The 15,956-nt window shown below is 46.5% G+C and overlaps 1 protein-coding gene across 5 annotated transcripts in view; it reads right to left on the reverse strand.

Annotated features, from left to right (window-relative positions):
• KMT2E (lysine methyltransferase 2E (inactive)) overlaps positions 1 to 15,953 on the reverse strand; it is a 95,596-nt gene extending 79,643 nt beyond the window's left edge. For all 5 annotated transcript variants that reach the window (XM_066591965.1, XM_066591963.1, XM_066591964.1 and 2 more), the window contains exon 1: positions 15,814 to 15,953. The gene's annotated coding sequence lies outside the window, so the exon portion shown is untranslated. The remainder of the gene's footprint in view (positions 1 to 15,813) is intronic.
• Positions 15,954 to 15,956: the final 3 nt, after the last annotated feature.

Genomic DNA, 15,956 nt, shown 5'->3' on the forward strand with positions numbered 1-15,956 from the left:
CCTGTCTTTTTTATGAGACAACCTCCAGTTTTTATTGTTACAATTTTTATACATGACTCTTCAAATTATTTTTTATTCCCATTTTGGAAAAGCGAAATTAACAGAAAACTGCAATTTTGGCAGGTTTTTTTAAATAAATCTACAGCGCTATATAAATATAATATTTTATAGTACGGGTTATTCAAGTTGTGTAGGTTTTTTTGCTATAATTTTTTTCCTCAATATTTAAAGCATTATGTAAGGGCAAAAAAGTTAAATTTTTTGTCTGTAAAAATGTTTAGATGCCACAATCCACAATGACTACAGCATCTGCAGGGTCAAACAGCGTAGACTGGTAGTAGATGAGCAAGCCCTCATCATTTCATCCTTTTCTGGGAAAAATCCATATGTGACAATTAGAAGGCAAATATGCTTTCTGATTAATTGTGTGTGTGTGTGTGGGAGGGGGGGGGGGGGGGGGGTTAGTAAAATTAATGTCACCCCTCACCTGGGACAAAGTGATATACAGGAGAATCACAAATCTTCTCTGCTGCTGCTGGTCTCCCCTCCTCCTCCTGGCACACACTGTATGAACTGACAGCTGTAAATTCAGTATTCACGACTCCATTTTAGAAGGCTGTAGCTCCGGTTCTGTGATGGCTATTGATTTGCTTTTGGTCTCATTGTAAAGTCAAGACTCTTAAGGCAAAATGAGCCATTTAATTTAGAACAAACTCTGTTCGTCCAAAACTCTTAATGTCCTTTTTCTGCAGAACGAACAGAGCTTGTGCAAAACTGCTGGTGGGTTAAATACCAGAAAACCTAGTAGTACATCCTCCCATGTAAAACAGAATATGTGCCACCAACAATGCAAACTGGATCATATATTGATTGTTCGTAAGCGCAGCCATATAAATGTAATATTTAAGACTAATGAGCACTATGTGTACACCGATTTACATCAATCGCAGTTAGGTCTCATTTTCACGGCATGCGCAGATTTTTTATGTGGATTTCTGCAGCGGATGCACTGCAAAGTATCATTAAATTGATTTTTTATTGCTTGCGGGAGATTGCGCAAATGCACTGTGAATCAGTCGCACGGAAAAAAATCCGCAACCCCACCTCCCTAATTGATTTTAACCTTCAAATCCACAGTTAATCTGCAAATGTATTTGCAGATGCACTGCGGATTGTAAGCTTCCTTAGAGATAAATGGAGGACATCAGAGCATGATCCGTAGCAAAATTAAGCATGCTGCGATTGTCCGCGTGTGGAATCTGCAAACAAATAAAAACAAATGCGCAGGTGTTAAAGGGGTTGTCTTGCGAAAGCAAGTGGGGGTATACACTTCTGTATGGCCATATTAATGCACTTTGTAATGTACATCGTGCATTAAATATGAGCCATACAGAAGTTATTCACTTACCTGCTCCGTTGCTAGCGTCCCCGTCGCCATGGATCCGTCTAATTCTGATGTCTTCTTGCTTTTTTAGATGCGCTTGCGCTGTGTGGTCTTCTGCCTGGTGAATGGGGCCGCTAGTGCCAGAGAGCTGGTCACCGCGTCGTTATCATAGCCCCGCTCCGTCACGTGTGCCGATTCCAGCCAATCAGGAGGCTGGAATCGGCAATGGAACGCACAGAGCCCATGGTGCACCATGGGAGAAGACCCGCGGTGCACCATGGGAGAAAACCGCAGTGCATCCCTGGGAAAGGACCGTCGGCCATCTTTGGGAGAAGATTTTTTAAAGTCCTTATTTCGTCGGATCGGTGAGTAGCAAGCGGTTTAAAAACCGCTTTAATTTGCTATTTTATGCCAGGGGGGTGACAGGGGGAATGGGGTAAGGTAAAATTTTGAGGTTTGCCACGAGACAACCCCTTTAAATGAAGTGTGAATGCCCAATGCTTCCCTATGGGCGGCTTGATTTGCGGATCTCACGCACGGGTGCAATGCATGGATTCTGCAAATCAAATCCGCCTGTGGACATTGGGCCTAAGGCCTCCCCTCACACAGGTACCGATTGCTGCGATGCTTTCAGCACTACGCTGATCACAGTATAACATCCCCATTGCTTTCAATGGGAGCTGCTCAGACAGCCACTCGATCACAGCGCTTTCCAGCGCTCCGATTTGCAAGCGGAGTCTGTTCTATTTTTGAGCTTTTAGCGCTCCTCCTCAACGATGAGTAGTGCTAAAAAGCCGGCGCTTACCGCAACGCATGTGTGAAGAAATGGAGTAAATTCACGACTGTTGCTTCTACCTTCAAGAGTGAGTGAGTGTCCCGTTAAGATCACTCCTAGAATACAACGCGGAATCCTAAAACCCAGGGAAGAGATTTCAAGGCCAACAGCAAGATACATACAAAAGACTTGCAAAAAACTGTTCATTTGTCCACTATTAGAAATACACTGAACAAGCATGTTGTTCATGGAAATACACCAAGAAGGAAGCTACTGCTGCTAAGAAAACATTGCAGCCAGTCTTCAGTTTGCCCAAGACCACCTGGATGTCCCACGATGCTTTAAGAAAATTGTTTATTTAGTGAAGAGACAAAGTGGAATTTTGCAGCCAACAAATGATGGTTCCTACCGATACAGCTTGCATCAGTCCATGTAAAAAGCCTGTCAAACAAGTGCTGATCAACTTGGTATATTGGTGAGTGGCCCTTGTCTGGGCAAAAAAAAATCTACCTATGTAAAATACCTTGGACTTAAAGGAGATGTCCCGAGGCAGCAAGTGGGGTTATACACTTCTGTATGGCCATAATAATGCACTTTGTAATGTACATTGTGCATTAATTATGAGCCATACAGAAGTTATAAAAAGTTTTTTACTTACCTGCTCCGTTGCTAGCGTCCTCGTCTCCATGGTGCCGACTAATTTTTGGCCTCCGATGGCCAAATTAGCCGCGCTTGCGCAGTCCGGGTCTTCTGCTGTTCTCTATGGGGCTCCGTGTAGCTCCGTGTAGCTCCGCCCCGTCACGTGCCGATTCCAGCCAATCAGGAGGCTGGAATCGGCAGTGGACCGCACAGAAGAGCTGCGGTCCACGAAGATAGAGGATCCCGGCGGCCATCTTCAGCGGTAAGTATTGAAGTCACCGGACCGCCGGGATTCAGGTAAGCGCTGTGCGGGTGGTTTTTTTAACCCCTGCATCGGGGTTGTCTCGCGCCGAACGGGGGGGGGGTTTAAAAAAAAAAAAACCCGTTTCGGCGCGGGACATCTCCTTTAATTCTCATTTCCTTTTCTGTTAAAATCAAGCCAGTCGCGCATAAGAAATTTTGATCAATAGCAAGGGGGGAGTTTGCAGAGATGGCAAATAAATCAGACAAATCTGGCAGATAACAGTGTGTACTATTATGAGCTGATCATGGGTGAGATTTTACAACAAGATGAATCACAGTTTTGGAAAACAATAGTCTGCCATCATTAACGATCTTGTGTGTTTGTTCTCCTTCCCCCAAGTCACCCAAATTAGCCATTTCAGGCAACTTTAATCTCAAGTACATTCAGCTGAAAGCCCATTTCCTATAATAGAGAGGTGTTATGGGTATATCACAAATGCTGTTTACAGGCAATAATCATTGCGCTCAGAAGACAAATTTTAATGCACACCAGATCAACTGGCCAGTTAGGGCTTTTGGTGCAGGATACAGATGTAACCACTGCGTGGCAGAAAGTTCTGGCTTGCGAATGATTTATGGGCTAATTGTTAAGGCCCATTTAGACACAACGATTATTGCTCAAAAGAGGTCTTTTGAGGGATAACCGTTGTGTGCCTTTACAGCGCAAGGTGATTACTCAATGTTTGAGCAATCACTTTGCGCTCTGAGCAGGGTATCCAGAAGACAAGTGGGGCCGCTTGTCTTCTGCATCCAGCTGTTCTCAGCTCGGAGCGCTCAGCTGTTATACCTCCGAGCAAGGTATGCAGAACACAGCTGGACCGCTGTGTTCTTCATACTCTGCCTGTGTTCAGGGAGCGGGATACAGCTTAAACAATAGTATCAGCTGTATCCCCCTGTGAATTCCTGATAAGGCTGATCATTCTCTTTCAGCATGCTGGAAGACAACAATCAGTGACTCCTTAAGGAAAACTGTTAAGACACAATGATAATTATCGCTCAAAAGACACCTTTTTATTTGTCTAAATGGGCCTTTAAGCAGTTTACCTCAAACACTTAAATGATTAGCAAATCAGAACTTCCTGCCGCACAACAACCACCTCTCAGTGTGTGGCAGACACGACCAACACTTTGCAGGGCCATGTTCTTACACACCAGTTTAGAATGATACCAGTCTGAATGAACAGAAATTGATCAGATATTTGCACAAGTAGAAGCACGATGGTTTTACAAGGGACAACTGCTTGCAAAAAAAAACAAAAACGAATGATCAAACAAACGATTTTCAGCTATAGTTGTACCATGTAAATGCAGGATCCATCAAGTTACTGAGCGAGAAATTGCTCACCGAATACCAAGCTTCTTGTGAGACATTCAGCTTTGAACAACTGTCTGTTCACTGTGAATGGAGGCAGACGGCCGGAAGAGATCTCCAGTGCTCTCCTAGTGTAGACAACAACAAAAAAAATTTCATACACTAATTAAACCGTCTATGGTGTCTAAAGGCCCTTTTACAAGCGACTATTATAGTTCAAGTTATTGAAAATCCCGCACTCCCGCTGGGTTTCGAACGATAATCGTCCCGTCCAAAAACATGCAGAAACTGAACGAGGATCATCCAGTCATTTGGTTTAGGCAGCTAAAATCCGAACAATGATCATTCAGTGTAAACAGCAGCCGTTCAGTACTGAGCGGCCACTGCTTACAGTGAATGGAGAGGGGCGGGGGAGCGCGGAGAGTGAACTCTCCTCCAGCCGTCCTACCACCTGGCTGGCCGCGCTGTCAGCAATCCAGCGATACTCGCTCCTGTGTAACAGCACGGGAGCGAGGATACACGGGGAACTAGTGTCGGACATCGTTTGCACGACACTAGTTACGTGTAAAAGGGCCCTAAGGAAGAGTCAATGTAATTAATTTTAGTAGTCATGGGTAGAGCCTCATGTGTTGATATTCTAAGGTAAGTGAGGGTGTTTTATAGCTAGGGCTCTGCTCCTCGTAGTTTTAGCTTTTGAGCATCAAAACAAAATGCAAAGCCGCATGTAGATACCTCATTACATTTAGCCATCCATGTAAATGTTTCTGTTGTCAAGTGATTCCTCCATATTGTTCTGTAGCACCTGCTTTATTCACAGCTGTGCTGTTCAGAGCAGATCCAGCGCAATATAGTGCAGCGCGCTGCGCTATTTCACTTGGGAAAGTTCCATTGGCATGTGAGAAGTCGGACGGACCCTATTACACATGGCCAGCTTTAGGTTAGCTGCACATAGAATAGGGTTAGAATGCGCAACTTTCTTCTGCAATAATTTCATCAAGCCCGACAGATTAGACGTCTTTATTCTAACTGGTCACTACAATATCTTAAGAGAGATATATAGATCTATCTCCTACCTGTATGCATTTTGTAATACAGGATGAAACATCACATCATTTGTATTCTGGATAAATGAAGACCACTTGGCCAAGTCACACCCTGATGGATGTTGTCACTTTCTACATATTAATTAAATTAATATTTGTCTAAACCTTTATTTACACATAAAACTGCACCATGCGAGGGTAACACAAGTTCAAAGTAATAAGCATGTCTTAGTGTAGCTCACAGAAAGGCATTCACTGTGTCAACATATTCTCAATTCAACCAACACCAAATATGTTAGGAAGATTGCTTTTTCTCTTTTTAACTTATTAACGACCGTGAAGGCAGCCATTGAGGAGCTTTAATCTGCAGCACCGTCTTTTGACGGCAGCTGCATGAGAAGCTTTGTGCGGGTCTCCCGTTCCAGGAAGAGCGGGTACTGGGCTGTCAAATGACAGCCTGGCAATCGCTCCAACGGTGGGGACCGAAAAAAACATGGACCCCTACTGTTTAACCCTTCACACACCACAATCAGTGTGACAGCAACATTAAAAAGGCGAATAGAGAAAGTCACCCATCAGACCCCTGCAATGTGATCACGTAGATCTGCCGAGTTGCTATGGCACCCGGAGGCCTGAAAAATCGCCTCCAGAACTGCCAACTACTGTGGCCTGAGGCTCAGCCTCTGGCTGACCTCATAGGCTTTCTAAAACCCTACTATACTGAAGTATACTAGTGTATTAGAAAAATGCCAAAATATGGTGATCATCAAGTCCCCTAGTGGGGAAGGTAGTACATTATTTATCCCCCACAGTGCACATTATGAAGAAAAAAATAGCTAATTTTGCCTATCACGCCTTACAAAAAACAGATTAGAAAGTGATCAAAATGTCAAATGGATCAACAAATGGTGCTATTAAAAAGTGCAAAAGAAATAAATTTGAATACAGAGAAAAGAAGCTATATAAATCTGTTGACATAACCATACTCGCCTGCAGAATTAATTTAATATGTTATTTATACTGCATGGTGAACACCGTTAAAAACAAAAAAACATGCTAGAATTGCAGATTATGTTAATTTTGCCTCTAGGAAAAAAAAAATTGAATACAAAGCAATCAATCAAAATGTTAGAGGTTATCAAAAATTGGAAAAATAAAGACAAGAGTTCATTGACAAAAAAAAAAAAAACACCCATAGAGCTTTGTTGATGTAAAAATTATTTTTTGTGTCGCCGGTCTTGGAATAGGGCGACACAAAAGTTAAATCTTTAAGGAAAAAAAAAGCCGTATAAACTTGGCATCGATGCAATCTTGCTGACCAGAGAACAACGTTGTTACATTATTTGTTTTGCATGCAGTACACGTAAAAATTAAATACAAAAAACAAATGACGAAATTTCTTCTTGTTCCTCCTTAAAGGGGTTGTCCCGCGGCAGCAAGTGGGTCTATACACTTCTGTATGGCCATATTAATGCACTTTGTAATGTACATTGTGCAATAATTATGAGCCATACAGAAGTTATCAAAAGTTTTATACTTACCTGCTCCGTTGCTGGCGTCCTCGTCTCCATGGTGCCGACTAATTTTCGGCCTCCGATGGCCAAATTAGCCGCGCTTGCGCAGTCCAGGTCTTCTGCTCTCTTCAATGCAGCCGCTCGTGCAGAATGCCGGCTCCGTGTAGCTCCGCCCCGTCACGTGCCGATTCCAGCCAATCAGGAGGCTGGAATCGGCAATGGACCGCACAGAAGAGCTGCGGTCCACGGAGGAAGCAGACCCCGGCGGCCATCTTCAGCAGATGAGTATGAAGACGCCGGACCGCTGGGATTCAGGTAAGCACTCTCCGGTTTGTTTTTTCAACCCCTGCATCGGGGTTGTCTCGCGCCGAACGGGGGGGTGGGGGGGGGGGGGGCGGGTTAAAAAAAAAAAAAACAACCCCGTTTCGGCGCGGGACAACCCCTTTAATAAAAGAAAAGTTGATTACACGCACACACACGAAACATTAAAAAAATTGAACTTGGCCTACAAAAAAACAAGCGCTCATATGGCTATGCCGAAAGAAAAATAAAAAAGTTATGGCTCCTGGTAGCGGCAATGAAAATAAACTGAAAAATTATTTGGTCATTAAAGCACAAGTAGGCTTCATCACTAAGGGGTTAAAGGACAGTTAAAGAAAAAGCTAATACATGCAGTCAGTAAGGGAGCATGTAGGCACAACCACCGGACTTCTTAAAAAAAAAAAAAAAAAAAAAGTACAAAAGGCATGGTGCACGCATGCGTGAAAACCCGTGGCATCAAATCACCATAGCAACCTATTAAGATAGCATGTTTTTTAAGGAAAGCTAAAAAGGGGAAAAATCCAATACATGGCAATATTACACACACGCTAAAATTCCATGAATCAAGTCCTATAAAAATATATAGGAAGAAAAACTTTACATCATACACATTCTCTAGCATTTCATTTAACCTTAGGGCACACATACTGGGGGTTTATGCACACAGACGTATGTTCACCGCGTATATCCCGTGTGTAACACGCAGTGAATGGAGTGAACGGACTTTCATTGATCCATTCATACCAGTATGTGTGCACTGCATATCGATACGCAGGAGAAATAAGTCGCAGCATACTCTATTCCTCTGCGTATCATACGCAGCCCTTGTATGGCTGTGTATGATACGCAGAGAAATAGAGTATGCTGCGATAAGCTGTCCATATGCAATAAATTGTGTACGCGCCGAGTTTCCATATGCATCCCCACTCTGAATAGAGCGCCGTGCCATACGCAGCCCATATGCGGTCTGTGCTGGCAGAGCGTACGGGCTGTAATGTGTAAAACGCTGTGGGAGACGCATACAGCTATGTGAACAAGCCCTTAAATGCAAGGCCAGCGGGCCGATTCTGGCCGGCCGTGCATCAAACCCAGCAGAAATTCTACTCACCCCGCCGACCCAGTTCCAGTCCAGCGACAGTGCAGTTTGTGACCACTGACAACACCACTCTCCCTGGCGCCTGCATGCGCCGTCCGGTATCCAGCACAGATGCTGATGCGAGATGTCAACGATCAGAGACTCAGCAGCGGCTGCCAGACTGGAGGTACAGGCTGGGTAAGTGAAAAGCCTGTAGGGATGCTGCCCAGCCATAGGCCGATAGTGGCCGTAGTAGTAATGGCCTATCGGGTGGCTGTTACTACTGTGGCCACTATGAGGGTCACTGTTAGGGCTCGTTCACATGGTCGCAAGTGCATTTTGGTCATGCAAATATGCAGTGTATATTACATATTTGAGCCCGCCCCTTCACTTCAATGGCCTATTACAGTGCGTAATAGGCACCAAAATTGGTAATGCCACGTATTTGACGTGATCGCACATCACGTGAAAAAAAATACGCTTATGTCAACTAACTCATTGATATCAATGGGCTCTATTCACTGTGTTACGTGCGCAATAATGGTTTGCATAATATGCTGCACAAATATGCTCATGTGAACAAGCCCTTATTATAGAATTACAATCAGCCCTTTAAAGGCAACCATTAGACTGATGCAGCCCTCGGTGAAGATGAGTTTGACACTCCTGCCCTAGGAGAACCACGGTGTTAAAAGTTTGTAGATCCAAAACACTTTTACAAAGATTTGTCAGTCACAGGGGGGCCATTAATTTCTGTCATAAGACAGACCCATTTGGGTAGGGTATTCCCCTTTCCTGGTCCCCGAAGAGAGCAGGAAAACAGAATCCACGCTGCAGAAGCGAAGGCAGCCTTACCTTTGTTTATTAATCTGTACACGCAGGTTCACTGTGGTCCTAACCACACGAGGCCACGATCACACTCCAGTACACAAACATACCGTGATGAGCAGCTACACAAGTCATTGAGCGGATAACACTAAATGGTTACGGTACTGCATATTTCAAAACCTTATTAGCTATATTAGTAAATTGGTTTCTGCCTCATTAGGGTTTTTTGCCTTCCTCTGGATCAACAAGGGGGTGTGGAAACAGGCTAAACGGGATGGACATTTGCCTTTTTCTGCCTAAAGGTGCATTTTAGGCGGAAAGCTGCATGGGAGCTAGTAGCGCTGGTTTACTCGCAGAGCGGCCAGAAGGGTAGAGTGGGATTGGGGGGGGGGGGGCTGGTAGACTGCAGGACATTTCTCTCCTCGCGCTTCCCCGTCCCTCTCCATTGACTTAACGTAGCGGCATTCAGTACTGAACGGCTGCTATTTATACTGGGCGATCAGCTTATCGTCCATCGTGCTGCATAAACGATGGACAATAAGCTGATCGCTGAGCGTTCAGCGTAAATAGCAGCCGTTCAGTACTGAACGTCCACTACGTTATGTCAATGGAGAGGGGCGGGGGAGCATGAGAAGAGAAATCTCCTCCAGATGCCCCGCTGTGAGCCAGCAATACTAGCTCCCGTGCAACAGCATGAGAGCAAGTATGTGCGGGGACGAGTGTCGGGCATTGATTGCCCGACATTCGTCCCGTCTAAATGGGCCTTAACATACTATGTTACTTGCAATGTGAAAGATTGCATTTAAAACAAACACAGGTCAAATGTACAAAATGGCTATTTGAAACACCATGTTAAGACCAGCTTTTTTGGAACATAATAAAAAATGGATGTTTTCAAGTCACCCCTACTGTACAGATAAGAATGTTAACGATACAAAATTTCTCTTTTTTTAAGCCATTGTAAATGTTTTACCTATCATATATTATTTTTTATATTGGGCCATTAATATAGATATATTTGTACGATATTTAGTTCTTTATATACAATGGTTTTATATGGCTTGATTCATTGAATTTTAGTTTACATATATTTATAGTATAATTAGGGTTTTAATTATGCACTGTAAACGTGGATTAACTTTTTCGTTTTAATCTTTCCTTAAGCACTATCTTAATAGGGTTGCTAGGGTTTGTATGCATGCTCCACACTTTTTTGGAAGCCTGGTCTTGTGCGCCTGTGCTCCATTATTGGGTGCACACAGACGCCTGCAGATTTTGGTCATCTGACTTCTGATTCAGGACCAGTGTCCTCTCGCGGTTACAATGGCGAGAGGACACTGACACGCTTGCGCTCACTTCCTCCCCTGTCAGCTGACCGTTGAGTCACGGTCAGCTGTCTTATGACGTTACGATCCAAGATACCGCAGATACACCGGGATGGTGTTATTGAATTTTACACCCTACATCTTTTCTTTTATAGTAAGTGCTAACTTCTTCCTTGTTGTACAGTTACTAGATACATCATGTGACTACTTGATAGGGAGAAACTCCTCCTCTATTGATAGACTGTTTTTGAGTTGTGTTGTCAAAATTGAGTGATCTGCTCTGAAACGCATCTCAGTGGACTTTATTAAAAGCTGGACGTTTCTATTACGCTGGTCTTGGGGCAGATATTAGTATTAATATCCTTAGTGTAGCACCACACCTTTAGTTTTGCCCCCCCAAAAAAACATAAAAACTGAACTAGTCATATTCTGCCCTTTCCCCCTCTATTTCATTCAACCCTCACATCAGACGTATCAATCACAGTTAATGGCTCCATATTTTTCCCAATTCCAGAAGCCTGGCGTCTCAGGCTAACCTATGATTCTGATTCTACCCTGTCCTTCAAAACATACATGCCTTCATCACCGGCTCAAACTAAAAAAAAAAACCAACTCTCGGATACCATCTTTCCTCAACCTGGAGTTAACAAAAATGCTAAAGCATGCCCTCATCTCCTGCAACAGCTTACCCCCTTCAACCTATGCTTCAACTCCGCTGCCTGGCTAACCCACCTCTGCCCTCTGCACCCACTAACCATTTTCCAGAGAATCCAGTTCAACATATTCTCGTACTGCTGTTCTTTCAGATCTTTTTATTGTTAGTTTATTAATGTAACTTAATTATCTATACATTTAAGCCCAGTTCAACATATTAACAATGACCTACAGTGCTATCCACTCCAGACATTTCTGACCTATTCGCCAACACAATCTTCATTTCTCTCCCGCTTGTGATGGGTGTCTGTCAGCTCTTACAAGCAGAAAGTAGGTATTAGTGTATCTTGACGCCACCAGAACTGTGGGTGGTGTCAAGATACAGCCTGCTTGACAGGCTGGGCACGCCCCCCCTTTCTCATTGGCTGCAGTCCTGCCTCCCCATGCTCGGGCTCTCAGGTCCTGGCAGTGACTAAGATCGGCTTCTCCGGCGGCTGTGACAGCGGCTTCACAGTGCATTAATAGTGGGCCATGGCACGCCGCCGCTCCCTCACTGTCTGCAGCCGCTCCGTTGTGCCACGTGTGCTGGCAGTTTGGGGAGCCCGGCACGGAAGCCGCTGTCGGACCCGGATAAGAAGATGCTGTTCAGCTGTGGACCCAGAGGCTGCGCTTGCGGGGCGCCAGTTTCTGCAGCGGCTGTACAGTCACACATCCTGGTCCGCTGTCACCCGTCCTGCTCCTGATGGTGTGGGGGAGTCAGTGGTGCGCCTGAGGCAGCGGGGGAGAAGCCAGCGGCCAGACTCGCCGGTCCATGCAAGCACTGGTGACCGCCACCGCGGAGAGCTGCTATAGCGGGCGGCTGTAGAGTACTGCAGGGAGGCCATAGAGCGTAGGCGAAAGATTGACTCAGTGGCCCAGGGAGGCGGCAAGGGGACAGTCTGTGAGAGCCGGCGGCGGCTGCGATATAGTGAATCCTAGGACCTTAATCTTGCACCTATTGGAAGCTAGGGGTGTGAGAGGGGCGTTCCTCCATGGAAGCCCTTTCAAACCCCTAGCTTCCGGTGACGTCAAGATACACCAATACCCAGAAAGTATAGGTGTGTGAATGAAGCAGCAAGACATGGGGTACACAAACTTTGCAGGGCGAGTTAAAGGGGGTTGTACCAGCATCAACTTATATCACCTATCGCATTAACATGAAAATATTTTCAGCAAATAATTTAAGCCTAACACTAAAACGAACCCTAACCCTCCATCCCAGGCAAAAATTAATCCCCACGCTGCCAGGAGAGTGCCGCCGATGTAACATCCTTTCCCCCCCAGCCTGATAGCCGCCGCCAAGCTGTTAGCGCGGCCGTGCAGACAGCGCGCCCCGTTTCAGGGGCACACTACGAGGAGAGAAGGAGCCGCTTTCTGCAGCGCAGGATGACCCCAACCCCCCCCCCCCCCCCCCGATTGGCTGCAGAGCCGGTCGGGGCTGCAGGTCCTGGAAAGGCACAAAGCATTGTTTCCAAAGGCATACAGCGGTGGCTGCATCTGCAAGGGGCTTCCCCGCTTGCACCCCACAAGGACAAACCCCACTCAGTGAAGAAGCGCAGGGTGGCCTCGGGAGCAGGGACTGGTAAGCTGCGTGAAGCGGCTTCAGCCGTGGCCAGCGACAAGCGCTGCCCTTCCCCTTCATGGCCGAATTGACTGCTGCTTTGGGAGCTGTGAGCGGGGGTCAAGCAGCACTGCGGCGCTGGCTGCAACCGACCTGACAGAACACACCCAGCGCCCGTGACGGAACCTCCAGATGCAGCAGGGGAGCGGCGGTCACGCACCAGTGAGGCGGCGGCGCCCGGCAGCGACCAGAAACCACAGAGGCAGCAGGCGGGACAGAGTCTCGACATGCAACGGCAGCGGGGGACCAGTGGTCTCAGATAACAGAGCCTGCGGGCTGCACCTACTTCAGAGCACAGAGACAGCCGCAGGGACCAAGGCTTCAGATTCAAGGGTGGGCGGCTTCAGCAGTCACACTGAGGGATGCAGTGCGTGGATTGCTTTTGGCGGCCCGTCTAGGCTTTGGGTCAGGGTTAGTTTCTTAGCCTTACATTATTCAATGTAAATGCTGCCATGTTACAGGCCAAACATGGCAGCATTTACAGCTACTCCTGTTAGCTCCTAGGACCTTCGTCTCTTTACCCTATAGAGAACTAGGGGTGTGAAGGGGTGTTCCTCCTGTCAAACCCCTAGCTTCCGGTGGCGTCAAGATACACTAATACCACCCAGCTCTTACCGGTGCCGCGGCCCTCCATGCAGAGAGTGTCCCCCGCTTCCTGACAGCACCTGAGAGGCTGAGGATGGGAGGAGCGAGAAGGGAGACCGGAGTACTGACTGCCACGACCTGAGAGCCCAAGGACCAGCAGGAAGACCAGAGTGCCAGGACCTGAGGCGCCAAGGATTGGGAGTGAGCTGTCCAGCCAATCAGGAAGAAGGGGCGTCATCTGGCTGTCAAACAGCCTTAGCCTTGTCAACACGCACCACTTCCGGTGTCGACAAGATACACCAGTATCGACTTCTCACTTAGTATAAACAGGCAGTGGTTGAACAACTGCCTATTCACAGTGAATGGAGGAAGGGCGGCCAGAAGAAAAGAGATTTTCGATGCCCTCTGCACCCATTCACCAAACAACTATCGCTCCTGCGTGAAAGCACAGGGGTGATAGTCGTCCCATCTAGAAGTACCCCTACTAGTTAGCTCTAGCTATATATCCACTCAAAGTGCTCAATATAGAAAAGAGCCAATTCTAGGCGAAGAAATAGGATTGTTACGATCACCTACAGTGTGATCACAAGGCAAGGAATACAAAATCATTAAAGAGACCGAGGGGGGGGGGGGGGGGGGATCAAAATATGCTTGATGTATTTTGAAGACCTGAAAAAAAGCTGAATCTTTAGAGAAGTTCTCAATGTCCCAGTCAGAATGGTGTAGACCGCTGCCTTATCCTACTCAGTTTAGAGGGAAAAAGAGACCTTGTGGATTCCAATATAAAAAATAAGAGTGTGAGCAGAGCCTTACTCAGGCTAAAGTTTGTAACGAACGAGCCTGACACCAACAAAAACTAAGAATATAGAGGGAATACACAACAATGTCAGGGACACCGCACGACAACAGCGAGGTATAAGGTCATTAGGAGATAAAGGGTTAAACTAAAGCAGGAAGACCGTATACACAGGAGTATACACTGTGCGCTCCCTTATCACCGCCCCCTCGCCTTCAGAGCAGAAAGCACCTACGAAAATCCTGCTAAGCCTTACAGCCTTAATATTTAAGATGAAGCAGCTAGTTGTGGGGTTAAACTAGTAGTTCTACAACAAGAAGGGGCGAGCTTATAGGTAAACCCTGTTCCCAAATCACTTTATCTTTCCGTATCTTACAGTCCACATAGCGTATTATTTTACAGCAAACAGGGCTGCCACACCGGAGCTAGCACAATAAAGTGAGGCAGAGGCGATCGCCTTCACTTTAACCACATGCGTGTGCTGCAGACATATGTGCTGCATGGGGTGTGGAGAACCCAAGATGATTAGATTACAATATCAGCCGGGGGCCGCCATTTTTAGCCTCTCCAAAAAGGACAAAAGAGGGAGATACCAACAACAAATGCAAGTAAAACCCCTCTTCCTGTCTATCCAGGTCCCCTGTACGGCCAGGTGCAGGAAGGGAGGGGGTGCGAATGATCCCCCAAATCAATATTGCAGAAAGGGGAAAAAAAGAAAAGGAGGGCAAGCAAGTTGTGTCAATAAACAAGCAGATGAATGTTCCCACGGACCTAGGGGAAGAACAATGTAGTCCGCATGACAGAGGAGGGGCGCACATACATGATAATCTATACATTGTGTGCGGGTGAAGGCGAGCATGGTGATCCCTTTCCTTTGTGTGATGGTGTTGTGTCTGAGCTGGCCTGGCTTACACACAGGCTCGCTTGTTCCTCCCCCATCCATGTCTGCAGCCTGTGAGCAGAAAGCCCTGGAAAGACCTACAGCTTTGCAGAGGGTGTGAGAGGATGTACACAGCAGCCCTCCCGACCTGCAGATACCTCTGCCATATTCAACAGAGCTGCAGAAAGAAGACCTTTACTTGTGCTTGACTCACATATATGGTATAGGGTAGCGGACATCAGCTGCCAACCTAAAAGACCAGATATGGAGAAGCTGAGGCATACTGCAAACCCCTCAGGTCCTCCATATAACGGCAGCGGGCACTAGAGCAGAGGGATACATATATATATATATATATATATATATATAGCCTTCATGTACAGGGGTAAAGAATACATGCTGCTGGCACATTAACAATGGATGAAGCTGCATTACAATCACCACCAGAGTGAGAGTGAAGGGCCTAAAGATGAAGGGGTGTGCAGACAGGGTGGACTGTAGTCAGGCAGCACATAGGAAGCAGTGCAGCAGCTGCCCACCCCCTGCCATCACTGCACAGACAGCTAGGCTGACCATAAAACCCGCCATATTTGTCATCCTGACCCTTCTGATAGACGCCCGGTCACAGCGGCGGACCCGCACACTGCAGCCCCTCACCCCCAGCTGCAGGGAAGAAGACACAGGTAAAGGGGAATGTCAGCGACGACACAATCACTTACCTCCAACGTGCCAAAGCCAGGAAACAGGACACCGTCAACGGAAAACCTAAACACAGCCCCGTAACGGGTGAGGTAAATGGTCGCTGAGGTGAAGTCAGCCCCTACTACTACAGGGAGCGCTCCCAGCAGCTTGTGGGGTGACA

The sequence above is a fragment of the Eleutherodactylus coqui genome, chromosome 2, assembly GCF_035609145.1.
Source record: "Eleutherodactylus coqui strain aEleCoq1 chromosome 2, aEleCoq1.hap1, whole genome shotgun sequence".
Classification (NCBI taxonomy): domain Eukaryota; kingdom Metazoa; phylum Chordata; class Amphibia; order Anura; family Eleutherodactylidae; genus Eleutherodactylus; species Eleutherodactylus coqui.